This window comes from Notechis scutatus, chromosome 6 (genome assembly GCF_049901735.1).
Source record: "Notechis scutatus isolate UNSWTSFEM ecotype Mainland chromosome 6, rNotScu1.2, whole genome shotgun sequence".
In the NCBI taxonomy this organism is placed as follows: Eukaryota; Metazoa; Chordata; class Lepidosauria; order Squamata; family Elapidae; genus Notechis; species Notechis scutatus.
The window spans coordinates 44,817,701-44,844,056 of NC_142014.1; the positions used below are offsets into that span (position 1 = coordinate 44,817,701).

At 37.9% G+C, this 26,356-nt stretch overlaps 1 long non-coding RNA gene across 2 annotated transcripts; it reads left to right on the top strand.

The window, feature by feature from the left end:
* Positions 1-219: 219 nt before the first annotated feature.
* Positions 220-8,967, top strand: LOC113430686 (uncharacterized). Of its 2 annotated transcripts, XR_015750218.1 has the most exons (4): positions 220-491; positions 2,585-2,738; positions 7,770-7,848; positions 8,253-8,967. It is a non-coding gene; the product is annotated as an uncharacterized LOC113430686 (long non-coding RNA). The 2 variants fall into 2 exon arrangements; XR_015750219.1 differs by lacking the exon at positions 7,770-7,848.
* Positions 8,968-26,356: the final 17,389 nt, after the last annotated feature.

The window sequence follows — 26,356 nt, forward strand, 5'->3', positions numbered from 1 at the left end:
ATTAAAGCAGATAACACGACTGCTGTCTGAGCCATCTAATGCTATTGCATAATTCTACTCAACCACCAGTGCAGCGCTGCTGTGTCCAGCTTTTTAGGAGGACAATAATAGAATGCTGGCCAATGAATAGGCAAGTGGAGGGAGGAAGGGGGGCAATCCAGCTTCAGCCTGAAATAGTGCCCAAATACCACAATGATCCCATCCACTGCTAATCACTTGCTTTCCCTCCAAATAATGTGTGATGAAATGTTACAGACTATGCAAATCTTGTGGCTGCTTTAACACTGACACAGTTTATAATGAGTTGGAGCTTGGAGATAAAAGAAAGGCAACATCATGAGGATACAGCAGAAAAATGGATATTGCCAGGGCCTATTAGATGCAATGAGCTTTTTCATTGACAAAAATGTGAGAAAGACAGGAAGAGTTTGAGTTAAAACCTGAGAATCAAAAATGAAATGACAAGCTACAAGAAGGGAGAAAGAAAACAGGTAAATATAACTTTTATATTTATGTAAAAAGCTTTGCAAAAAGAGTGGATGCATACATATAAACTTATTTCTAGCATTTCAAAGAGGCAAACTTTGGGCTTTTGATGGAAAAAACATAGGACAAGGTTTTAGTTGTAAAGAAAATATGTCTTTAGAGATTAGGAGAAATGGCTTTCAGGGTTTTAACAGTTTTAAAACTTGGCAATGGCTATGAATAATGATGTAACTCCTCATCTAGTGCCACATATAATATCTTCAGTTAAAACAAACTGTAACTCTTTCTCTAATTTTAAAACTGGATAAGTAGTATGATATAATACAAATCCAAGAAACCTAAGCCAGGAAAACTAAATGAGATTAATTAAGAACAATTAAAAGAACCATTCAAACTGCTGTCCTTTTACATTAGGTGTCTCAAACTCAAATGAAAGTGGAAGCCATGTCACATAAAATGTGTTGCTCGGTGGGCTGCATTCATTCACATGCAAAATATAACACTAAATATTACCTACTAGTATTAAATATTAAACAGAACTATGTTATGTACCTTAAAACAGTGAAATATTGTATAGTACAGCGTTATTTCAACAGAGATTCTGAAGACTGGAGTGCTGCAGCACTGGGATATATGCTTTGCCTCTTAGAAACAAAAATGATTCAAAGTAAAAGGAAATGAATGTGTTGAATCAGAGCACACAACACTTTTCTATGCATTTGTGGAGATATAATTCTGCATCAGTGTTGAGTGCATTTCTTGCACAGATACACCTCATTTGTTTTACAATTAATTCAACACCTTTCCCCCAGTTTTCATAAATTGTCCAAACTATTTCAGGTCAGGCTGGAATATAATCCAACATGCTTCTATCAAGGCAATGACATAAACGATGTGCAGTGCCAGTTCACTCATCTGAACTGCTATGCAAATCATTGGCCCTTATGCCATCAAATTATTCCGGTCCGATCACCTTCTGGGTCAAGGTGTGTTAGCTGAAGTAGTGGAAATTTCTCTTCATCTTATAAATAGTTGAATAGCTTGACTGAGTGAAACGTGAAGCGAACAAATATTCCATCTTCTCCTTGGAGAGCAGATCAGGATTCAGTCTATAATGCTGTCATGTCAACCATGTCAGCACTCTGTTCATGATGCCATGGCACAATAACTTATTCATGTGAACATAACAAACAAAGGTTTAGCTTAACCAAGCGATTCCTCTACCTGAAGCTTTCTCCTCAATTAGAAACAAAGGGGCTCATGGGCCATTTAATCTTCATTAGAAATAAACTGTATAGTCTATAGTGCTTCCATAAAATGCAACTGTAGAAACATGACTGCCAGTTACAGCACAAGGGCACCAGGTATTAGATTATTAGCAGCCAAATTTAGGGGCAGGGACCAATTTCCTAGGAAAATTACATTTCCCTTATGCTCTTGTTTATATATCAGCCTATTAGCAGACATGGGAATACAGGGGTTGTTCTTTGACTCTTGCTTCTGATATCCTCAGAGGGATGTACATCAAAGACTTTAAAAATCACAGGGAAATGGTAAGCAGTTTCTTAGCATCCTGTCCTCCCCCCCATAATGGTTTCAGCCTAGCTGAAAAGGAAGAAATTAAATAGTAGAATTTTATAAGAGGCTGGAGTACAAGGACATGATAAATACAATCTATTGTAACTTACTCATTTTTAATTAATGGAACCATGTCATAGCTGTGGGTGTCAGTCTCTGGAAAAGAATGCCATTAAGCAACCATCCTTGCATCTTGGCAACACATCATCATCTAGTGGTAAAATAGAGGCCAGCTCAGGCATTGAAACATCTCTGAAAAGGCTAGTTTTGATCCTGCAGTTCCTCTATGCATAGCTCAGTCACTGAATAAACCGTTCTTAGCAAAAAAAGAAATTAGTTTATTTCGATCAATTTCTATAAAGCAATGTCATAAAGGAAGGGAGGAAAAAGGAGAAGGTAAAGTTATGGACATTCAATTTTAGACACTTACGATCTTACAAGATATGTGGAAGTAATTTCTTTTGAAATAAATGGAATTATCAGAGTGCATCCTCTTAACCTGCTGTTTTACTCTGGACAGGAAGAGAATTATCTGAAAGAGAATCCAGGGAAAGACTGACAGCATTGCTGAAAGAGGACCCAGGATCCTAAAATCTGTCTGACAGCATTACTTATGACAACTATCTCTTTTGTTGGAGGGTCTGTCCCATATTAATGACTCAGGGGGTGAGTGGGTGAATAGTTGACTATTTTCTTTGATGCCATGTGTGTGTGTGTATGTGTACATGTGTATTAGCACATCTTCAAGTTAGTTTTTGTTTCCTGGAAATTGCCTGAACTAGTCCTTGCAGTTTTCTTGGCAAGATTTCAGAAGTGGTTTTCTATTGCTTGCTTCATAGTGCTGAGAAAGAGGGATTGTCCAAGATCAATCAGTTGGCTTCATGCCTAAGGTGAGACTAGAACGCAAGGTTTCCTGGTTTCTAGCTTAACCTCTACACTAAAATGAGTCTTACGCCTTGAGCACTATTTAAAATTAGATTTCCATTTGTATGTAGATTATGATCCAGGTCAGGGGTGGGATTCTAATTTTCTAACAACCGGTTCTGTGGGTGTGGCTAGATGGGCATGGCTAGGTGCATGTGACCATGGGACTGGGTGGGTGTGGCTTCTTTTTTTGCAGCCCCCCCATTTTTTGGGCCTCAGGGAAGCTACCTGGGGGGGCATTTTTTCTCCCAGAAGGCTTCCCTGGGGCTCAGGAAGGGGAAAAAAAAAACTGAGCACCAGGGGGGTATGCAGCAACCCCCTGTGCTCCATCTTAGGGCCTTCTACACCTCAGGGAAGCCTCATGGGTGAAGCAGTAAGTAAGCGAGGGGAATCCCAGCACAGCTAATCGTAGGAACAGCTGATGGTCAGGAGGGAAAAAAAAAGAAATACCTTAAGGAGTAGACTGGGCGGGGCAATGTTGCGCATGCGCGATAAGGACTGACTGGGCGGGGGGGAGGGGGGAGAGGGGCGTGGCCAGCCAGGGGCACAATTTGTCAGTTCTCCAAACTGCGCAGAATCAAAACAACCGATTCTACAAAACTGGTCCAAACTGGTAGAATCCCACCCCTGATCCAGGTGCTCCTTCCTTGATAGTCATGCAAATATTGCAAATGCCTGGAAGCTTCATTAGATAGAAACCTTGATAATAGCAATAGCAAAAGCACTTAGACTTATATACCACTTCACAGTGCTTTACAGCCCTCTCTAAGTGGTTTACAGAATCACCATATTGCCCCAGTGGTGGACTGCTGGATGGTCGGCGGGGTTCAGGCAAACCCCTAGCTGTGATCTCTGCCTGGGCTTGCCCACCTGCCCTTCTGCTATGCTTTCCCTAAATAATTAACTTTTCCCCTGCCCAGGCTGCCCAGGTGAGTTCCACGCTGCCCTGCTATACTCACCACAGCTGCCTGAGTCGATTAGCTGCCTGTTTGAAGCTGCGTTTCAGCTCCTAAGCAGTACATGTGAGTGAAGGGAGTGCACGCATGCTCATGACCAGCAAATCCTTTGTCAACAAATGTGCAGCCCACCTCTGTATTGCCCCTAACAATCTGGGTCCTCATTTTACCGACCTCAAAAGGATGAAAGACGGAGTCAACACTGAGCTAGTCAGGATTAAACTCTTGGGAGTAAGCAGTGAATTAGCCTGCAATACTGCATTCTAACCACTATGCCCACAATAATCTACAGTAAGTGCTTGTATAATAGCACCAGTGCATAAAATAATAGCTCATTTACTATATATATAGGTCTTAAGGAGATCACTTGATCTTCTCTGTGGGGTGCATGTATCAGGATTGGAGGTTTTGGTCAAAAGGATGAAAGTAGTATTGTGCTACTGTGGTCCAACCTCTGCCATTTTGCACATTCAATCCTGCTTTAACCTCCCACATTGTCTTCTTTGATTCCTTTTCAGGCCCTTCTGGATAGCCCCCATTCCTATCTCCATGTTGAAATATATTCTTCACTTCTCAATCATGCCTGAATAGGATCTCAGTCTGAGTACACTGAAGACTTCTTTGGCAATTGCCCTTAGTTAACCTTTTCACAAGTCTAATTTTAGGTATCCATTCAATAGAAGTGTAGAGAAACTTTGTATGACTATGTCAGTATGTTATCCCTGCAGTACTACAAATAGTTCTCTATGCCTTCTGGGGCATCTTTTTTTCTTTGTTATCAGAAGTTCAGATGGCTGCTGATATCTCAGCAGGAAGGGTTCAGGCTCACAGCTTGGAGCTGGTGTCCCATTTTAAGACTTCATTGCTAGGAATCTTTAAGTGAACCCAATACTTTTTTTTTTATCACAGTCTAAATTGGATTCTAAGGCTACAGTAGTGAACAGTTCAATTTGTTTTCTGGCTAACAAAAGTACTCATTTTTCCTGAAGCATGACATTGTAGTTTCAGACTCTCATGCCAAATTCCTCTTCTCTGAGACTTCTATTACACAATTAAATAAATTGCTTAGTGGTCACACAATACTGGAATGGAAAGAGCATCACTTGCTGTCAGTATACAAAAGCATGCATCTGTGAGGAGATAATGTTAGATTTATGTATGAGATAGGAGGATAGTATCTGCAGTTCTTGATTGATTGATTGATTGATTTACATAGCATTTAAAAACATCTGTCTCAGAATGACTTTGGGTACTTTACATTATAAAAATATAATATTACATAAAAATAAAAAAGCCAGAAGAAGCAGACAATGTACTTAAACAGATTCTTATGGAGCTGGCAAAATCTATTATTTCACTTCATGTTAAAAAACTGGACTCCTTATTTCAAACTTTTGTGAGATTATAGTTAGGTTTATATTCTTATATTCTGGTGAATCTGCTGTTAATGACATACAAAGACCCTCCATATCCTTTCCTTGAAATATATATAATTAGCAAAATTTAGTAAACTGAGAGGGATTAAGCATGTTGTGGATATAGGAATTATTTTTATTTATGTATATGTTAAATAGATTTATGTGTGGCATTCCTATTTTAAAATAATTGGATGCCATGCTCATCAAACAATTAAAAAGAAAAAATACATTATTAAATAAAATAAAACAAATAAAATTATAATACATTTAAAATATTCAATATTGAATGCACATAGGCAAATATTACAGATGGATGAGAGTTAAAAACTATTGCTTTGAAACAAATTGAAGGTGCGGATGCCTAAATATTCTGCTTTCCATTCTAATGACTATTCTCTGCCCCATTGCAGATGCCAGACCAAGGGATTCCAAGGGAAAGACTATACAATGATCACCTGGATTCATGTTTCCAATGAGGGACAATCACAGAATAGTCAGATTGGATATAAGGAAAGATAACACTTGGTGAAATGGTATAAGGAAAAGATCAGCCAGGAATGTTTTCCCACAAGGCTCTCAAATACATCTAATATTCTTTCTCCAATGTAAAAACATATTTAAAAGAAAAAGAACTATGCAGACAAGAAAAGGAAAGAAAGAAAAAGATAGAAAGACTTGTGACTTGACAACTTGCTGTGGCCAACTCACCATGGCCAGCTCACCACTACCAACTTGCCACTGCCAAATTACCACAGGACAACTCCACACAGCCAACTTGCTGTGAGAACAATTTGCTGTAGCTGGCCGGAAAGAGAGCCAGGCAGGCAGGTAATGAGCAGGTGGGCAGAGTGCAGAGCACATTGGGGAGGAAGTTGGGGAGGTAACAGCAGTCAGGTGCTTCCCATTTTCACAACTCCCTTTGGCCCCATGGTGGCTATGATCCTGGTGCACCATAGCTCATGCTGCCATTGCACTGGGCATAGCGCTGCTGCAGATGCCACTCCCTGACTGGGTGCAAAGCTGCCATGAAGTTGCCACCATGCCAGTGGCAAGGGGATGAAAATGGGAAGCCCTCGGTTGCTGCCATCTCCCTGTTGCCCACTCTGCCCACCACCATTCTCATCCTCTTCCACTCAGAGTCCAATATAGTAATAGCAACAGGATATGTGGGAAAATGAAAAGCGGTGATGACTCCCCTGGACACTTCCCCCGATACCTCTCTAGATGTCACCTCCGGGGAGGATGAACCAGTTCTAGGGACATCTGGAGGGGAGTTGGTCAATGGCTCCAAGCAGCCATCTGAGAAGGATTTGGCTGAAGCACGGCTGCAGCAGGAGAGCCTGAGGCTTCAGGTAGAGAAAGCATGCAGCTGCAGCCAGTCAAATGATGAGGAAGAGGAGCTGCCTTCTGCACATGTAGGGCAAAGAAAAGGCAGGGGCAGAGAAGGTCAGCCAGATTACTCATGAGGAGAAAGCCTCACCCTTCTTGTTGGGTTGCACCAGAAGCTGGCTATTTAGGATGGAAGCACAGGATGGAAGCAATGCTGGGAACAATGTGTTCATTTCCTAGCTGTGTGTTTTCTGGTCATAGTGATTCTTGTCTTGCTTTGGATTGACAGCGTGCCTTGACTTGGATCGTGCCTTTTGAACTCTGGACTTTTGTTGCCTCACAAACCTTCTTTGTATTGTGGATTTAATTTTGCCTGGTGGGTTTTATTTTGATTGGGAAACTTTCAAGAGTCTTGTGGACTCACGGCCATTCTGTGAACTAGCATTGGTCTGCTTGTGGCTGGACTTAATTCAAACAGTTCTGGGTTTTTGGTAAAGGGACTTTGCTGGGGAAAATCAATAAAACCACCAAACCACAGTTATATGTGTGAGAGTGGGACAGCACAAAAGCACCCAGTCTCTGCCACCTCCCTGAACCAAAGGCTAGATAAATGAATTATTGTTGAAACTTGTTGCCTCATTTAGCTATCAACCCTGCATGCATTGATTCTACCCTGGAAGCAAAACAACCTGTGACAATATTCTGTAGCACTAATTTTAAAAGAGATCAGGGAATCAGTTGAGATCCTGATTTAGACAATATCTACCATTTATGTTACCTGTGAACTTATTGTGAAATAAAAAGAGAGATTTCAATATTGCTCCAAATATCTGAAAGCCAAATTGAATAAAAATATCCTTTGTAGAATGCTTACTCTGTCTCACATTTATATTCATATTATTGGTTAGAATTGAATTTCTTTTCTCTTTTCCTACCATTCTTCTGATATTGTATTATGCATATTGCATTTAAACTAAAATAATAATCTGGGAAATATCACTACTATCCCTATCACAATTACTAATGTGCATTCTGTATAACCCTAAAATTGCAAATATTATTTTTTCAAATTTTCAAGAGTCTCAAAAAGAGTACCCTTTGCCTCTCTACTGACATTTCCAAGTGGAAGAAGACATTACAGGAGAGAATATGGGAAGGTATTCCATAGCTCTATTTTTATACAGCTTGTTTATTGTTTACTCTTGTAACAAGGGTGATTGCTTGTTTCTGAAACCCTGAAAGATTTAAATTTCCCCCTTTGTTTTGATATATGGATGACGTTCCTGAGCTCTAACAAACATGGCTGACAGTCAATGTTTTTGAATAATCTGTTCTTTTCCAAGATCTATTTTTCCACTGTTATCAGCCTTTTTCTTACCCATTTTTTCTTTACAAAAATCAGCTATGCTGAATAGGTAGCAATCCCTTTGTGAACTCTGCTCCTGGCCTTCCTTGCTGATAAATCTTTCAAAACAAGAATATTTACAAAGTGATTCTGTTAAGGCAATAAAGCAAATGAGGCTGATATTTAACACCTGTATTTTGTGTTTCATCCCAATAGGAAGAAATCTTATGCAGTTGTCAGATCTGTTCCTTCCAACCCATATTGTCATCTCTGACTAATGGAGCTATTAGGATTTTTAGCAGAAGAATTTGTCAGCACCCACTGCTTGTGAGATTCATTCATAGCTGATTTCAGGGACTGAACTTGGAAAAACAACATGAACATCATATGAATGTTACAGTTTCTTCACAGAAAAGATGTTTTTATGGGAACCAATTAACTGTAGATTAATTCCTTTCCTTTTAAATCTTTTCTTAACTGTTCAATATTTTCTAGAATTCTGTGATTCATTGTCTGCTTCCACACATAGCAACACCAAAAAGACCTCTTTGAATTGTAAAATGTATTATTATTTTATAAGCAGTACCAAGTAGAGTTCACCCCCTATTTGGTATGATTAGATAAAGCCGGTAGCTTAAACCATTGAGAAAAAGAGAGAGGGAAGCTTAAATAATACCTCTATGTAATAAATAGATGAGCAGCAGGGCATGTTTCTGCTACTTTATACATTTTAATGTGTGAGCTTAGCTGTTTGTGATTCCCATGCTACTGATAATAAAACAATTCTGCTGCAAGTGACACAATCAAATAGAACAAGACAATTTCCCCTGCCTTAGTCTGACTTCCTGTTATTTTTCCAAATGTGTTCTATTCTTTCTCCTATTTCCCTCACCCTCCCTGTGCTAAAAATATAAAGTGAACATTTAAAACAGCAGAGCTGTTTTCAGCCTCTTCTCTTCTCTATTCTGGTTTCAGTTTACACTTTTGTCTGGCTTTTTGCCAGAATGGAGCTCAGCAAATAATAAATATCCATGGATTTCTGCCTGCATTGAAGGATAACCCCATCCATTACTCAGCCTTCACAGCCATAATTGTATACTTAGAGTTGTCAATGTCTGCATTGGTTTTTAGGCCTCTGTATTGACGGAGAATATAAAGGCGATTAAGAGAGGTTTGGGGAAGGCCAAGAAAGGAATGGGAAGGCATATAGAGATAGCTAGCAGGTCAGCAGCCTCCTTATCTCATAAATGGAAACTGCCCAGAGAGCAAAAAAAAAAAAGATGCATTTCAAATCCTTCACAGTGGCTGTTATGATTTCCAAGGTTTTATATTTATCCCAAGACTAGTACTGAAAATATTTTACTGAAATCTGTATTTCTTGCTTGCTTGATCTTGTTCAACTGTGTTGAATTGTAGCTTCAACAATTTGACCAAGCCAGAAACAACTGTGCTATCTACTTGTCTGTTTTATACTACCCATCTCAAGCTGTACTTATTTGAGATGGGTAGGTAATAACAACAGTAGCTGTACTAACCTAATTTTAAACAATCTGTTCATAGTCCAGATACTATACACCTCAGAAACCTCTGAGTGGGTGTTGTACCTTTTGAATATTAAATCTACTGAATGATTTCATTGGGCTTAGGGTCTACCTCGTGGCTTTCCCCCCTCCATTCGTTGAAAGATGGGCATAAATTGGGCATAAATTCTACTGGCCTGATGGATAGACTATTCTACTTTAGGGATGAAACTGAAATTTGATGCTGCCCTTACAGTTAATAATCACAGTTAGTGGTCTGTCCTAGCTTCATTTCCTCTCCCACTCAGTTTTACCTGACCAAAAAAAAAAAAAAAAAAAACAAGCATTGCCATCCTTAATGTGTAGAGGGGAGGGATAATGGAAGGCGAGGGAAGAAGGACAAGGGGGGGGGGGTTTTTTTTTTTTTTTTTTAAAATTTTTTTTTATGGTTTGTTTTTTTGGTTTTTTTTTTTTTTTTTTTTTTTTTTTTTTTTTGGGTTTGGGTTGTGTTTGGTTTGTTTTTTTGTTTTTTTTTTTTTGGTTGTTGGGGGGGGGGGGTTTGTTTTGTTTTTTTTTTGGGTGGGTTTTTTTTTTTTTTTTTTTGGGGGGGGAATATATTTTTTTTTTTTTTTTTTTTTTTAATTAGGGATTTGTGTTGTTTTTTTTTTTTTTTTTTTTTTTTTTTTTTTTATAAAAAAAAAAAAAAAAAAACACCCCTTTTCTCCGGGGGGGGGGGGGAAAAGGCGGGAACAACAGCTACTTGGAATTTGTCTGAGTGATGGGTTGTTAGACTAGGGACTTTGTACACTGTTGACACGTCATTTATGTTACTTTGCAGTTTGGAATTGATATTTTTATTAAAGAGCTTTGGAGCAGTTTCCTTAAATATATATCCAGCACTCTCCTATCAGGGATCCCATCCCCCAAATAATTTAGTTGATAGATCTCACATGGAATGGAGGAGAAAGGTAATGGAGCGCTCCTACTGCATCATATATCTCTGATCTGCATGTATCTCTGACCTGCATATATGTCAGCCAGGTTCTTATTGGAACACAGGTTTAGTGGTCTTTCAGAAAAGAACTAATGCCATGCATAGAGAGAGCCTATAGCTGGATGACCTATACTAGAGTTTGAAATCTAATCTCTTATGCAAGCCAAAATGATCGCTAAGGACCAATGGATCAAAAAGGGGTGGTTTTCCTATAGCAATTTAAAAATCCCATTGGAACTGGCGACATCCAACTCCCCCAGGCCACATCCATCAATATTATTAAAGACACATTGCAGACTATTCATATGACAGGACAGAAAAAATAGATTTGTGCTACCTCTGGAGCAGAATAAAACCAAAATCGTGAGGATTAAAAAAATGGTGAGATGTGCAGTGGTTAGTTAGAGGTAAGGATGAACCCTAATGTGCTCCTAAATGTGCAATAGTAGCAGCTGTTGTTACTTTAGGCATATCGCTTGGATTCAGATTGCATGTCTTGAACACTGTACAAATATAACTGTCAGCTTTGGAAGCCATATTAGCCAATAACACTGACAATGACACTGAATACTTTTCCTGTGGCTTTTCTCTGCTTCTTTGTTTAAAAAAGCATGTATCAAATTTTATTAGTGAACATATTTCCCAAATGCATTATCTGGCCTTTAGATCACTGTAGTTTTTGCATCAGTATTGAATAGGATACTCTATTTCTCTGAAAACATAAGAACTCTTTTCTACTGAAGAAAAATGACTGAAGTTCACTTTGCACAACAGATGTGTTTCTAAAATAGACATTTAGAGGGAAGAAGTCAGATGACACTTCCTGGCTCTGTCCCTACCATCCAGCTGGAGTTCTGAACATATCATATCTATATAAACATGTCTTTTCTGTTGATAAACCTGGATTCGAGAAAACTCAAGGTCCTCTCTGGTCTACAAGGCTTATCTAGTGCATAGTTACAGGATCCATCCAGGCATTTCACAAAAGAGATATGAGAAGAAAGTTAAAACAGCATTTCCATTTGTTTATTCTAGCTGCAGGGTGAATAGGGCTGTTTTTATATATTTATTTTATAGATTATAGATTATATAACAGATTATATCTTATCATTATGTATCTAAGTATACAACCAAACAAGACAGGTACAGACTTCAATGGACAGTTAAAACAAGTGCAACCAGCATGTCTTCAATTGAGGACCTGTATACTTCATAGGTCAGAAAGAGGGCTGAGAAAATATCTACAGACCCCTCACATCCTATACATAAACAGTTTAAATTCCTCCCCTCAGGATGCCACTATAGGGCATTGCATGCCAAAACAACTGGACACAAAGATAGTTTTCCCCTTCATGGCATCACTTTGCTGAACACCTAGTTACTACAGTCCTGTCTTATGTTTAAGGATATTTACCCATGTAGCATTACTATTATCCTTCTCATCTTTCCTTTTACCTTCTACGATTGGTATCTTATGATTATATTGCTTTGTTGTTTGTACGTACAGTGAGAGCTTATGCACTGGAGACAAATTCCTTCAGTGTCCAAATCACAGTTGGCAAATAAAGAATTCTATTTTATTTTATTAAATAATTTATTTATATTAGTGATGAAACAATTAAATACTGAATGTTCAAAATGAATGTATGAACAAATAGGCTTCTGAGAATTATTCTGGGAACTATGATTAAAAGGTTATTAAGAAATAGTGTAAAACTCAAATATTCCTTTCTCTTTCATAGTTGAATAACACACCATTTTTACATCATTATTGCTTTAGAAATGGTGTTTCTAGCAAAGGTGTGCTGATTTTCCATTTGTAATCTCCTTCCTGTTTCCACATAGTAAACTTTGCTAGATGGAAATGCAGAAGCTGAAATTCAAAGCATCTGAAATAGCAAAATGAGTGAAATGTGTTTTTAACAGTTAGCTAACCAAGCTTAACTCATTTCCCAAAGCTAAACAGGGTCAAATAAGGCCATCCGGAAATGTCAGTGAAGTAGGTGAAAAATAAAAATAAAACAAAGCAAAGCAGAATAAGGCAATGGCAAATCACTTGTATATGGAAATTAAGACAGTCAAAGGGTATGTCCATGATGTTGCCAGGAGTCTATCCTACTCTATTCAAGAGAATCACAACCTTTCACTTACAAGACAGATATATTTCAATGTTGCATGACATTCTCCATCTGTATTTATATATAGAAACCTGTTTTTCTTAATATGTGGAAACTTAAAGCCAAACTTCATTCTCTGTGTGAGTTAACTATCCCAACATTTTTCTCTTTATACAGGTAGTCCTTGACTTAGTACCATTCATTTAGTGACCTTTTGAAGTTACAATGGCACTGAAAAAAGTGACTTATGACCAGTTTTCACACTTACAACCATTGCAATATCCCCACATCACATGATCAAAATCCAGGTGCTTGGCAACTTGCATGCATTTATGACAGTTGCACTGTCCTGGGGTCATGTGATCACCATTTGTAACCTTCCTGTGGCAGAGCAGTGGTTAGAGTACAGAATTGCAGGCTGACTCTGCCCTCTGCCACAAGTTCAATCCTAACCAACTCAAGATTGACTCAGCTTTCCATCCTATTGAGGTTGGTAAAGTGAGGATCCAGATTGTTGGGAGCAATATGCTGACTCTGTAAACTGCTTAGAGAGGGTTGCAAAGTATTATGAAGCAGTATATAAATGTTATTGCTATTCCCAGCCAGTTTCCAGCAAGGAAAGGCAATGGAGAAAGCCAGATTTGTTTAGTGACCACATTATTCACTTAATAACAGCAGTGATTCACTTAACCACTTTGACAAAAAAGATTGTAAAATGGAGCAAAACTCACTTAGCATCTGCCTTACTTAGCAACAGAAGTGTTGGGCTCAATTGTGGTTATGAGTTGAGGACTATCTGTACCATTCATTCATTCATTCACATTTCTACAACTGCCATCAAACATGCAAACTCTGAACAGTGTACATAATAATAATTATATAAATAAAGTATATAAAACTATCAATTCAACCAGTTGGAATTTAAAAATAAAAACAAGATAAAGACAATAATCAAAGCAGCAGCAAAACATACAGTGATTGTACAGGATTTCATTAACTGCCATTCAGCCATCTAACCGGCTCCTCTCCATCATGGGATCCCAAACTACTTGCACAAACCATGTTTTAAGGGATTTCCAGAAAGCCAACAGGGTTGGGGCCTTTGGGACTCTTTACATTCAATCCATGTTCTTGTAATATCCTTCATTCTTGAATCTTTCTTGTTTTAGTACATAAGCTATGTAATTAACCCCTTCCCTAACCTGGTCTCTCCACTGTTACTGAAACCACTGTACAGAATCATATCTCTCTACTTTGCTCTACTTAAATGTTTGCTCTGTCTTTATTCTTGTCTTTAGGTTGTACACCTCCAGAATCATACTTTTGTGAAATGGGTGGCTATACAAATATGATAAATAAATATATGTTGGTGCTTCTCCCTAGTCCATCAGTATTTTCTGGCATTTAAGTCTTCATATATAAACTGTTATATAAATTATTACATTGTATTATGCCATATTATTACCAGCATAAAGTAGAATTCATGTGTAGACTTTTAACTGCAAACTTTAGAGCTTTGCCTGCTGTTTTTTAAGGGTAATAATAGAATGGGGTAGAAAGTATTGCTGTCTTATTGCATGATTCTGATCCACCTTATTTATAATTGTTTCCTTATTGGAAGGGTAACCATATGAAATAAATGTTTCCTCTCTTTTCTCTCCTGAACTCCTTTCTCTCCTTTTTCTCTTGAGGCAATAACTTAAACAATATTCATATACTCTGCACTGACCAGACTTGAATGTATAGGCACATTACTTTATCTATTCAAAATTCAGAACAGAAAGTTCAGAGTGCTGGCACAAGTATAATAGTTCTGGTGATCAGTTTTCTTGTCTGATAGAAACACAGGAACCTATAACTGGAAGGAGGTGACTCAGGTGCAGTTAATAAGATTTAGCATAATAAGATTTTGCTGGGGGGAGGGATTTACCACATACTACTGTTACATTCCTTATTCCACCATTGCAGGGTGCATTTCAATTCTATTTGTTGTCCCATTTATATTCTCTTACTTTTTTTTTGAAAGTTAACACATGTATTTTTGATAGCTTCCAACCTTTGAAATGGAGATGGCTTTAGTATCATTGCTTCCTAGAGATTAGACATAATGAACATCATGTGTTTCAGTGGGGTACTTCTCTTCCAGGAACCATTGTTCTGTCTCAATGGCATAAAGCACTTCACAGAAGTGCATTGCAAAGTGGTGAAACAAGATTGAATTAACTTGGTCAGCTACTTCACTTCAATGGAAGTGGTTTATTCACATGCACAATGGTTACTTTTGCTGAACAAAGTGAAAGCTTAGAAAAAGGGTGCCACAGTTCATAGTAGAAGTTCAGATGGGCTCTTCATTTGAACCTTCATTAGATGCAGCAGCATAAATTGGAAGATACACAGCAACATAAATGGAGAAAGAACTGATATATTCTTTTATGGGAGGCTTTTATATCACCACCTAGCTAAGCTGGATATGCAGTAGAAGTCCTGGAGGCTATGAGGATTTGAATGGGGATTAACAAGATCAAATTAAATCCTGCTAAAACAGAGTTACTAGTCAATAAATAATTCAATATCTGCCCCAAATTTAGGATAGGGTTATGCTCTTCATAAAAATAAATGGTTTGTGACCTGGGAGTCCTTCTGGATTCTCAGTTCCTAATGAAGCAGGAAATGGAATTCATTGGGCAGTTTCAAGTAACTTTCATGGTGTACTGGTTACATCCCTACTTGAACCAGGAGTCTTTCTAATGATAAATCTTGCTGCAATCACCTCTTAGCTGCTGGACTGCCATGTTGCTTTTGGAGACAATCAGAAACCTATAATGTACAGAATATGGCAGTGAGACTACTAGTGAAACAACCTCACCAGGCTAGAATATCATCAATTTTGAAATCACCTCATTGGTTACTAGTAAGTGTCAAGGCATAATTGATTATATTACTCAGTTTGAGATAGGCAAGATCAAGAAACAGGAATTGCTAGGATTCTTTGAATGTACTTTAATGTGATTAGGAAATTGCCACAGAATTTTGAAAGTCTGCCAAAGTTCATGTCTTCTTCAACTTATACCTAGTACCATCAAGGTGGAATAGTTTTGAGTTTCTTTGTCGTGCCTCTACCTTCACAGGACTCAGTTATTTTTTTCTATAATGTTTTAGCATCCTGATACTTTTGTCTCAATCCATCATAACTAATTACCTTTAAATCTCCATATAGCACAGCAGAAGATATATAAAGAAAGAATGGAATCTTACTATTCAGTTTGGTTATTTGAAAAATATATGCTCCTTTTTTTGTTATCTCTTTTGAATGTGTGGTTATCTCTATGTGTCTACTAATGACTGATCAAATTATTCAGGTAAATTAAAACAAAGGACAATGTTCTGGATCATTTATTATTAAGCAAAATTGTCAAATGATTGTCAAAATTGTAGCATAAACAAATGAATTGTCAGTGAAGTAGCATTAACATCACTGGGAATTCTGCTGCTCCTGCTGCCAAAATGTATGAGTAATTCACTGCACAAAATTCTCTAGGGTCATTTTCCATCTGCTGTAGCATCATCCAGGAGAACATTTAACCTGAAAAACCCAACTTGAAAATCTAATTCAAATACTACTTTTTGAGACTACTTTTTAAGTATGCACCAAAGACAAATTCCTTGTGTGTCCAATCACACTTGACCAATAAAGAATTCTATTCTATTCTATTCTATTCTATTCTATTCTATTCTATTCTATTCTATTCTATTCTATTCTATTCTATTCTATTCTATTCTCAACCCAGAAACATAGAGACAAAATTGTGGTTGATAGGGGTTTTTGAAGGATTTTATATTATGTATAAAACAAGCTACAGAGTCTAGCTTTTATTGCCAAAATAATCTGAGAGTTCTTCCACAGTAGAAGCAAGGCTATTCTGCGGAGCATAGTGAAAAGATCATCAAAGGCCATAGTGATTTTATTGCAGTCTGGCAACTTAATACAGATTAAATATAACATCCAACCCAAAACATCTGCACTCTGAAATAAACTTCACCGACTTCAGTTAGTCTTATAGCTAATTTCTTAAATGATTCTAGCTTGTCATTTAGCTGTACAAAGGAGAATGTACAATGAATGTTGTCATCCAGCATTTCAGCTAGCTTGTCCATTTAGCTCAGTAATCTTGTTCCCAAGTAGAGCAACTGGCAGGGCTAAGTCCCCTTTAAAGCTCTTAGCAGTCTAGATTTCATTACCAAAATTCATCAGCAAAGGGAACACATTTTTGGGAGGCTGGGGGTGAATTTGGACTATTTTTTCCCCTATACATTTGAGGACAATTAAGAAATTGCTTTCTAGAAAATTCCTGCTTCCTTCCCCATGCTAAGATATTTCTAACTTACGCTTTCTCATTACATCTTAGCATCATGAATAACTTTTTGCAGACCTCTGGAATTCTCAATTGTTATCTAATCAGAACAGAGCTGGAAGGAACCTTGGAAGTCTTCTCATTCAACCCCCTGCTCAAGCAGGAGACTATACCATTTCAGAAAAGTAGCTGTCTAGTCTCTTCTTAAAAGCCTTCCGTGATTAAGTACACAAAACTTCTGAAGGCAAGCTGCCTATTTCCAGTCTACCCTACTGGCAATAGCTTTAGAAACTCTAGCAAACATCTTTTACAACATTTGAATTTTTTAGTTGGAGATTCCAAAATCTGAATCTAGAAACAACAATTCTGAATACATCTTTCCAAAATTTTATTGATTTGTATAATTTTATTGATTTGTATAATTAACTCTAAATGCATAATTAATAAATGTAGAACTAGGAGATTCTAGGGCAGTGGTGGCTAACCTTTTTGGGCTCTTGTGCCAAAAATTGTGTGCACGCTTGTGTGCATGCACCCGTGTGCCAGTACCCAGAAGTCAATGCGCAAGCCCCCATACCCTCTGAGCATGCATACGCGATTCCCACCCCCCCTTACCTACACTGTGCCTCCCAGCTGATTTTCAGCCTGTTTGAGGCCTTTTTCGGCCTGCCAGAGGCTTGAGGCAAGCCTCTGCAGGCTTTGCAGGCAGAAAAATGGGCCCGTTTCATCACTTCCAGTATTTCCGGAAATATAGGAAGTGATGAAACAGGCCTATTTTTCAGCCTGCAAAGCCTGCAGAGGCTTCCCTTAAACCTCTGGCAGGCCGAAAAATGCCTGAAAATCTGCTGGGAGGCACGAGCTTGCACATACGCAGTGAGATAAGTTTGCCTGGGGCTCGTGGCACGCATGCCATAGGTTCACCATCACGGTTCTAGGGTACTGTGTGTAATAGGCTTCCCATACTCCCATACATGGAAAGCAGGATCATAAATAATGGAATCCAATTTTTCTTGGCTATCAGTTCATTTCTATCTTGTTTGAATATTTGCAGACTAGTGTTTAAAGGCCATGCATTAGCATACATTGAAGGCTATCTAAGAATACATGGGAGAAGAGCTTTGCAATAGATCTAAGCAACTGGCAATCATAAGAAATATTCCACCAGCATAATGAACAAGATGTAAGATGCCTTTTCTGGGAACACACAGGGCATTTTCTGGTTGTAGCTGGAGGAGAATGGTCCATAATGGAGAGTTAATAAGTGCTTTAAAATTAATAGTACAGACAGAAAGGAATCACAACTATATTTCAGGTCTTGGATTTCTCTCAAAAACCTTTTGAAATGTAGTGAATGCATCCCAGGGCCTCTAATATATATTCTGATTCACTGTATTTCTTTAAAATGTGAAGGAGGAGAAAGAGGAGGATAAAGAGGAGGCAGGCCATTTCTTGCCATTTAAAAATCTCAGTAAGCTAAAACTGAAAAAAGAAAACCAAATTAAAATTAAAATTTTGCACATCCCTGCCACCCACATATGCCTACAATGCTGAAAAGAGTTTTTTAGAATCTGGGAGGAATTTATAAAACTGTCAGAATACATTGTAACTAAATAAGAATAAGATATTTATCAAGGCACACAGAGTTAACAATTTTTATTAGTTAAGAAAAGGCAAGCTTTGTAAGAAAGATAAATGAAAGAGTTTTCTTTTACTGTCCCATTCCAAAATTCCAAAACACTGGGAAGATATTTTTTGTGTGTTTTGTTTCCACTGTTCTATCAGCTGTAATTCTTGTTTCACAATTGCTCAAGAAAATTCTTCACAAAGTTTACAGCTGTGTTAATCTCTGGGTTTGATAGCCTGGATTTACAAAACTAAGGCAGCAATGATAGTCAAAATACCTTATAAAGGTCAAAAAGTCTTGGCTTATGATTTCTGTGACCCATCACAGAAAACAAGGAAGAGAACAATTCATTACTATTAAGATCTTTTCTTGATGAAGGAACAATGAGACCTAATGTTCCAAGTCACCATCACCCATAATGAACATGATGTATACTTAATCTAATCAGCTTCAATCTTACTCCTCTGACACTGGAACACCTTTTGAACAATTTTGTCCCTGAATAAATAATATAAAAATGAACAAGCTTTATTCATGGTGATCAGATAAAATTGTAAGATATTACCCTACACGGCTCATCAGTCCCTATCCATAAAGAATCAAGACTAGAGCAAACTTAAATGAGGCTATTGGCTAACAATTGCCAATACAATAACGAAGTAGAATCATGTTCTTTATTGACATGACATAGGGTCCGACATGGGCTCATAGTTGTGCATGGGCAGGTTTAATTTTAGGCTTTTTCCTGTGCTCTAGACATCAGAGTTCATCTAACAGATCTAACAGATAATTAGAGTTGGAAGGGACCTTGTAGGTTATCTAGTCCAATCCCCCGCCCAAGCGGGAGACCCTACACCATTTCTGACAAATGGCAGTCCAATCTCTTCTTGAAAGTCTCAAGAGCCATTCCATCCCCTGTTGTTCTCAATAATCAATAAACAAGGAACCAACCTGAAGCAACTACATCAAGAGCCAGGGTCTCTTCCTATTGCTGTACAGAACAGTGTTACAGAACACTGTATTTTGAAAAAACGACAAACATCTTGTGGAAACATGTGGATCCACTATGCTCCTGTGAAAGACATCAAACTGGTTGCCTCACTGGAATCCTGAGTAGTAATAAACCCCATCAGGAGCAGGAAATAATCCAAATTATATTAAAAGATGAATAAAATGTCATTCATATCCAGACCACACAAGCATTTTGAGACTCATTGAGGACCACCATTGTGTTATGGTGCAGAAATAACCTGGGGCAGAAGTATGTTGCCATGGATTCATGAAATCCCATGCTTTTCTGGGGCATGGAGATCGAAATCACCCAACAACAAAAAGTGAGTGCTTATGGAGATTCTCAGTCATCCAGGTCATGGGTGTTCCAAAAGTACTTTTTCAAAAGGCAACTGGACTTTGTTTTCTCCTTGACGTTTGGCTTCTCATCCAAGAAACTTTGTCATATCTGACCGAATGGTGGACTCGATTGAGAGAGCACTTTTGGAACAACAAAAAGTGAGGGAATTCCACATCAGCCCTGAGATAGAATGACTCTTTGAAGCCTAACTGGAGTTTCAAGACTGAATTTGGGTTTACCATGTACATATACAGTACGGCAACTACCCTACCATTATGATCCTAACTTCAGAAATTCTTCCTCAATGCAGAAAGATTCAGGAAGGAGAGATAATTTAGCATCTGTGGGGAAGTTGTATGTGGGCATGTACTATTGTTTCTAATTTAGGATAATGTTTGAACTGAGCTCATAATCTTTTTCAGAGGCAGCACTAGCAAGGGTCAGGGGGGATCCCTCATCTGAACAGACTGAACTATTAAGTACTGTTAAAGTTTATTTAGAATGTAGTCTCTCAAGATTTTTAATTACTCTAAAAGTCTGTATTTTTAAAATGAAATCCTTTTGAAAGTTTGCAGATCCTTTGATCTGTGCCCCCCCCATGCCCTAAGTAATTTATTTTGCTATCACTTTGAGACAAACAAGTCTAAAATGACTCAAGCTCTGGTGCCTTTGGGGCTTAGTCATTGTCAATCACACAAGAGAATCTGCAATCTGTTTTCATACTGAAAAGAAACACTGCGGAGAGAGCAAACACGTGTTCAAGTCTGAGTCACTCTCAGCTGTTCACCAGAGCTCAGCATTGCTAAACAATTAATTTTATGTGATAAAATGGCTCTTTATCTTTCTGATTTTTTTCTTTTCAGTTTTATTGCAACATTGAGCATGCTGCCAAACCAGTGGAACATTCTTCTCCTTCACTGTATTTACTATTCAGACAATGTATCTCGAGCTTATTTAGTTATAGTTCAGTACTAGAGATTAGAGCAGATGAAAATGATCTTTGCTTACTACCTCAAAATAGATAATTGTTGAGAATGGAAAATCAAAAGCCAGTTATTGAATCCTTTCTTAGCCATTGCCAGGCCCTGTTGTTACTTGTTTGCATGCTAGTTATATTCTTCCAATGCTCTTTTTCAACTTCAACTGTCTAGTGCAGAGGTTTCCAACTTTGGCCGCTTTAAGCCTGGTGGACTTCAACTCCCAGAATTCCCCAGCCAGTTTGTACTTACAACAGTTTGTACTTACAACATTCCATACCCACCTATTTTCCTTAGCATGAATCTGTCAACACAACTGTGAAAATGAAAGACATTACTCTTCATTTTTCTAGTCTTCCTATCAGCGGTGGGATTCAAATATTTTTACCACCGGTTCAGTGGCCGTGGATTGGTGGGCACGCTTTGTGCGTGTGCACAAACTTTGTGTGCACGTGCATGCCAAATGCACACTTTGCACAAGTGCAGAGGCATTTGCGCAGGTGCAGAGGCGTTCTAACTCGCTTCCTGCAAGCCTGCATGATCCTGGTCGCTTCAGCAGCTGCTGCGTGGCGCTATTCTGTGCCACGCAAAAAATTCCGTGGATAAAGGTGAGTATGGGAGCCCTGGCGGGTGGGTGGGCCCAACAGCAGAGCCCAGCAGAGCGGCGGAGAGAACTGGTTCGGTATCTGCTGCTCATCGCTACTACCAGCTCAGCAGAACCAGGGCGAATTGGTAGAATACCACCACTGCTTCCTATCCAGGACTTCTAGCTGTGCTTGAATCCAGTCCATTATTCTAGCTGTGTATCTAATGAGTGAAATTGCTCAAGTGTTAATTGCCTTGGTAGTATTTTCTCCACTGACTTTGGATTTTAAGATCTTCATAATCATGATATATTCATTTCTAATATTCTTATTGACTTTAGTGTGATTTAATGGCGAGCATTCCAAACTCCATTTCTCATTCCAAACTCCATTGCAATACTGTGCCCATATTGAACAGCAATTCTAGTGTTTTTCCATATAGCTTCAAATTATCCACATACTCTGGCAGATGTTTTTATGTTTGATAACCATAGCCTGACTTGTTTTGTTGATAGAGGAATAAGTGCAATGGCAAACACTAGTGAAGCTATCCCAAAGGTGCTTTTTCAAAAGGTACCTGGGCTTTGTTTTTCCTTGAAGAAGCTTCACTTCTCATCCAAGAAGCTTCTTTAGAACTGAAGAAGCTTCTTGGATGAGAAGCAAAATGTCTTTAAAAAACCCAGGTATCTTTTGAAAAATCACCTTTGAGACAAACATGACCTGGATGACTGAGAATCTCCATAGACAAGTAGTGATGCTAGTGAATCTCCCTGAAAGATTCCTCTCTTGGTATTAACTTCTCCCAGTCTATCACCATTGACCAGCAACTGTGTCTTCCATTGTGGCATTGATCTTTGCAGAAAGCTTCTGATATTTATTGTTGGTTGCATAGTCAGCCACATGTTCAGTTTGGATTTGGCATTTTTGTTTACCTATCGAATCTTTCTCAAGGACTTGAGATAGGCAGATATTGATGTTTGAGGTGTTAGAAGTATCACCACAGGATATAAGTAGTTCTGAATAAAACTGCCTTTTACAATTGACTGTTGGTGAATTTGCCATTGCTGATGGTATTCAAGTGCTGCTCCAGTTGTACTGGGAATTGCACTCAACGTGCCTATTACTATTGGTACTACCTTTGCTTTCTTTAGTCATAGGCATATTTTTATGTGCAGGGCTTTACATTTTGTTATTTTCTCCAGTTCTTTCTCTTCTATTCTGCCATCCCCAACTACTATCAAGTACTTCACTATCCAGACTTTTTTGTCTTTCTTATCAATAATTACTAAGTCTGGTATGTTATGTGGCAAGCAGCTGTCTTGTTTAATTCTAAAGTCCCAGAGTACTTTAGGTTTTTTTTCATTTTCAATGACTTTCTCTATTTTATGCTCCCACAAGGTAAATGGTATTTCTAATAGATCTTCCAATGCACTATTGTTACTACGATGTTTGGTTGCACAGTAAACATTTGTTTAGATTGGATTTGGCATTTTTATTTCCTTATTGAATTCTTCCCAAAGCTCTGGGATAGGAAGATATTGTTTAACACTGTCACAATTATTATTATTGTTTTACTGTTCCTGGCTTTGTTTTTTAACAGAAGCGAGTGACTGAATATACTCTTGAGTTCTGCACCATTTATATGTCCAAAAGTAAAATAAATTTGAGAATCAGTCACTAAGCACAGTTAGATGGATTTAGACAGCCATCCTTTGTCTAAGTATTTACAATCTTGACCAGAATTGATAGGCTGTTCAACACCTTCTGAACTCAAACTAATGTGTTTAAATTCTTGGGGCAATTACCAATTGACAAGAGACTTACATTTATAAATATTTCACATTACACTTTTGGAATTCTTTGAATTTGGTTTCAGAGTTGCAAATGCTTCATTATATTGATAAATAATATATAATCAGTGAAGAAATGTTTCAGGTAAGTAAGACTGATTGGCTGGCATTGGTTGCTTCCTGGCTAATCAGTGATTTGGAGGGATTTTAGAAAATAAATGCTAACAAGGTCATAGATAGATAATAGGAACTTCCAAGACATACAAAAAGAAAGCAAAAAGAAACATTCTGTTGCTTCAACTCCTATGAAAACTGATCTAAATTAAAAGTATCCAAGGACATAAAATGGCTTCTTTGATATAGGAGTGCCTATGACTATTTTGTGACTGTTTCAGCATAGGCAGTGCTTGGCCATAGCAACTCACATTCTGCTAATGTTCCAATTGGAAGGGGGTCTGAGTTTGATGTAGGTGATGTAGGCATAAATAAAGTCAAGATAAAAGCCATGACTATGAAATAAAAGCTTTGTCCCCTTTTTATATGTGTTGACCATCTTGACTTTTTAAATCTTTTTTATTATTTCTGTGACTGAGTAACTTACATTTCATAATACAGAATAACAGAATAACTGAGTTGGAAGGTATATTGGAGGGCTTCTAGTCCAACACCTTGCTCAAACAGGAGACCTTATAGCATTTCAGACAAATGGCTATCCATCTCTTCTTAAAAACCTCCAATTATGGAGCACCACAATTTCTGGAGACAAGTCATTCCACTGATTAATTGTTCTTACTGTCAGGAAATTTCTCCTTAGTTATAGGTTGGATCTTTCCTTTATTAGTTTCCATCTGTTACTTCTTGTCCTGTTCTCAGGTGCTTTGGAAAATAGGTTGATGTCATCTTCCGAGTGACAACCTTTTAAATATTGGAAGACTGCTTTCATTTCACCACACATCCTTCTCTTCATTAGATTGACACACCCAGTTCCTGCAACAATTCATTATATGTTTTAGCCTCATCTCCCTAATGATCTCTGTTGTTCTTCTCTGCACATTTTCTGGAGTCTCAACATATTTTTATATTATAGTGACCAAAACTGAATGTGGTATTCTAAGTGTGGTCTTATCAAAGCAGTATAAAGCCATACTAACACTTCATGTGACCTTGACACTATTTCTCTTTTGATGCATTTTAGGACTGCATTGGCTTTTTTTGGCAGCTGCAGCACACTGCTGGGTCATATTTAAATGGTTGTTCACCAGGACTCTTAGATCCCTCTCACACTGACTGTTGTAGGGCCAGATACCACCTATTCTATACTTGTGCATTAGTTTTCCTTGACTTAGTATAAAACCTTACTTCTCACCACTGAATTGCATTTTGTTGGATAGAACCCAGTGTTCAAGTCTGTCAAGATCTTTCTGGATCTTGAGCCTATGTTCTGAATACTGGCTATTCCGACCAGCTTGATATCTACAAATTTGATGAGTTTCCCTTCTCTCCCTTCATCTAAATATCTTATGAAGATGTTGAAGACTAATGGGCCTAACACAGAATCTTGCAGTATCTCAACGTCAAATTTAGTCTGTCAAAACATGTTCAGTACTGTATATATATGATTTTTATTGTACTTACAGATAATGTGCGAACTTAAAGGACACAAAACAGATTGAAAGGCATTTCATTTCCCACTCCACAAACCATGCTGCTGTCTCCACTCTTTACTATCTGAAGCAACTGCTGCATTTAAGCTGAAATAATTATTTTAAGACAGTTGCTCATGATTTTCTCATAATCTCTTTAACAAAGCTTAATAGTTTCCTTTAAAAAACACCCAAAACAAAGAAAAACCCATCTAAGAAAAATGTTTAAGAAATATTAGCCTTGACCGTAGAGATATTTCTAGGTTACAACAGATATATAGTGCCTTCTTGCATGGTTCTGCATACTTTAAATGTCTACTGTTTTTTCCATACAGCTTATTAAATTGGTTGCTATGAAACCATGAAGATAAGCCCTTTAAATACTTACTGTAGAGAGGCTGACACTGGAAATTATCTTTGGACTGTTTATTCCCTAAGATGTTTATGAGACAAGGTAACAGGAATTTTCAAAAGCTTTTTGGTAAACGGATACTATATATTGCTTCACTCAAGTCAGAGCACCTAATTGTTCCTAATCCAAGAACTTTTCCCAGCCTGCTCCTGAGAAACTATTGTGGTCAATAGCTGATCTGAACATTAATAAATATATGCATGTATATATGCATGTGTGTATGTATTTAATACATACATATATGGCTGTTTAATTAGTGGAACTCTGAACAAAAAGTAAAAACTTAGTATATAATCCAGATCAATTAAAAACTAAGATAAAGCTCTACCGGAGTGTGTCATATAGCCGCGTGCCAAAGTTCCAGTAGCATCCCAGGCTTAGTGCCTGGTCTTCACAGTCTTCCAGAAGTCTAACTGGCTTAAATCTCTTGGAAGAGGCTGTTCCAAAAGACAGGTGCCATGACAAGAGACTGCACATTTCCTAGGACCCAGAAAGTAACCCTGCTTTGCTGAAGGGCCCCAGAGCATCCCACTCAGCCTGGTCTGTGGGACAGGCAGAAAAACCATAGATGCTCATATTTGAAGATTAAGTAGCAATATTTTGATAGATTTAGTGATCTAATGCAATAAACTTTAAAATATATCTAACACTCACTTACAATTAATTCTTTGTTTTGGGGACAGTCAGATGCAAACGAAGCTAGAAAACTCTTTTGAAATAGTTATGCAAAGAATATTGGTAAATTTCAACCTTGGCTTGCTTGTTTCCAAGGACATATATTTTAAATTAAAGAACACATTTGAATTCACTAGTCCTGCTGAAATTGTCTCTTGTATAGAACTGTTGAAAGTGTCATTTGCATCATCTGGACAACCAAGGCCTGGAGTGGCCATATTCCCCTTTTTCAGAAGCATTCGGCTAGAGTTCTGCCTCTATCATGTGGAAATAACAGAAGG